Source organism: Triticum aestivum, chromosome 1B (genome assembly GCF_018294505.1).
Source record: "Triticum aestivum cultivar Chinese Spring chromosome 1B, IWGSC CS RefSeq v2.1, whole genome shotgun sequence".
Taxonomy (NCBI): Eukaryota; Viridiplantae; Streptophyta; class Magnoliopsida; order Poales; family Poaceae; genus Triticum; species Triticum aestivum.
Window position 1 is genome coordinate 535,653,530 of NC_057795.1, and position 2,668 is coordinate 535,656,197.

Here is a 2,668-nt window from a genome sequence, read left to right on the forward strand (position 1 = left end):
AATGCTCACTGTTCATCCAATCGACCGGCTTCAGTTAGCAGCAGTAGCGAAGGAACCACTCCATCGGGTTCAGTTAACAGCCATCGATCGATCGCTCGGGTTCAGTAACGCTTAGCATGCAGCGCAATCGCTCGGGTTCAGTTAGAGCCCAACGCCTCGCTCGGGTTCAGTTAGAGCCAACGCCTCGCTCGGGTTCAGTTAACACACGCACGTACCTGTACGAGAGAAACGTGCACCGCTCTCCCACCGTAACTGGCAACTCCCCGAAATTTTCCTCCCCCTCGCTTCTACCACGGTTTTTTCCGTCATGCACAGCCCAAAGAATGTCATGCAACTACGTCTCCAGCCCGCCCAGGATGAAAAGCCCATTTTCTGTCATGATTTTTTGTCATAGAAGTAGGAGCCCACCACATCTATGATGATACCAGGTTTTGTCACAATTATCGTCATAGAAGTGTCATATGTATAACAGAAAAAATTCATTTGGCCCAAAATGTCACGGATGTGTCTTTTTTTGCAGTGATGGTATAGTTCACGCGCAAGCCCGACATTCCAAGTTCAACTTCCACATCAAACTCATGTTCACAGATATCTGCACATTCATACATAATGTCCACAACCATGTTTCACTTCCAAGCTCAAAAAAATGTGAGGAGAGTTATAAATAAAGAAAAACCTCTACTAGTTCCTGCTACCAGTGCGAGCACAACAAGTCAAGACCATGCGTAAATTAATTATATTTTAGTCATTTTTTTGTGTTCTAAAATGCTGCCGGCTCGCGGAAGGACGTGTTGCCGCCACACGTGCGGATTCAATGAAGGCAGGCGGTGCAGTCTAAAGCTCGTTGCACGCGGCGAGGAGGCGTGCTCAACCGGGCCTGCAGCGAGTGGGGCCCACTTGGTTGGTGCACCGGTTCCATGCCTGCGCTATGAGAGGTCGCGTCCGTGTCAGAGCAATCACTCCCTCCAGCCCTTTTTTGTTTGGGTATAACAAAATCTCGTTTTGCATTCACATTTTACAAATAAAATTCATGGACAAACTTTGACCCAAAATACGATGGGGACTAGTAAACCAGAATGGAGGTAATAGTTTTTTTAATCAAAGATGGGTTTCCCCCTTTCGATTTTCATTACTGAAAACCAGCATCTAAATCTGAACCATAGTATTTGCCCTAGAACTACCAGGTTCAACATCTCCCAACATAAACCCATACAACCATACGCCAAGGAGGTACATAGTACTATGAATTCCATTTTTGCTCCACACCAATCATTCTAAAAACTACTTAGTACTTATAACGCGCCATTGAAAATCAGAACTCTTAGCCCCGCTAAAAATGATATTTTAAACATGGCTACTCGATCTGTGGCAACTGGCGATCCACCGCCTCCAAGTCGTTCACCTGTGGTCCTGACCATCAACTCCTACAGATCAAATTATCACGCAAGCTGACTATTCCTACAAAGGTGCTCCACCACGTACCCGGTACCCGCTAATGCAGCAATCGTGCACCAAGGGTTTTAGGGTTTATTTGTTAACATCGCCTTTACGTAACACTCATGTCTGCGAGACAGCGAGAGACCGACTACGTGTGTGCGCCTCTTCTCTTCGTATATGTACTCCACCGTTTGTCTGGTGTCCAAAAATTTATAATAACTACTAGCAAGTTGCCAATGCATTGCCACACGATCAAAGTAGATTAATACATATTCACCGATTTGATAGAAAAAAGTCTAGTGTTGAAATATGTATATCACTAAAAATATGTTATGTTTCACTCAAAATATATTCCTTTGGCGGTTTTGATGAGATAAGGGAGGAATGTTGTTTGTTTCATGATTCGAGAAGTGGTATATGTCTAATTTCTACTCCTACTAGCAAGATGCCCGTGCGTTGCACGGAACATCAAGATCTTGTGGGAGAAAAGGATGAATGAGGGAAGGTCTTATCTGCAAATGTGGTGAGGAGTGCGGGTAAATTGCCATATTTTCCTTTCTATTCGTCAGATATAAATCGGACGACCTACATTGCAGGATGGCAGGCCCACCATCATCACCAACTCTGTTTCTTATCCCTACACTTATAAAAATCATTGTCGATGATGATCGTGTGCCTGCCATCCTGCAATATAGGCCGTCCGATCTATATCTGACGGATAGGAAGGAAACTATGACAATTTTGCAAAAAGATACCCACACCCCTCACCACATTTGCAAATAAGGCCTTCCATTGTTCATCCTTTTCCCCCACAAGATAAACTACTCATACAAATGCATCTTGATGTTCCATGCAATGCATGGGCATCTTGCTAGTTGTTGCAAAAAGTCCATGTGTGTGAGAGGGAGAGGGAGTGTGGAGGAGGACGGAGTGCATGTGTGAAAAAGACACAAAGAGTGTGTGTGCGATAGGTATCAGCTTAAAATGAGGCGATAGTGTGTGTGCATGATCGAGAGGGCGTGTCTCAAGAAGGGAAGAAAAATCTACATAGATACAAGGAGCGGGAGAGACATGTATGCGATAGTGGAAGCACGAGTGTGCGGGTGTATAAACCTATCTAGAGGCTAGTCGATAAATGCTTGTGAGAGAAATACGAGTCAGGGTGCAAAAGCAAGAGTTTTGTGTGTGTGAGAGAGAGATGGTAGTTGGGAAGGGGAGTGGAAGAAGGAGT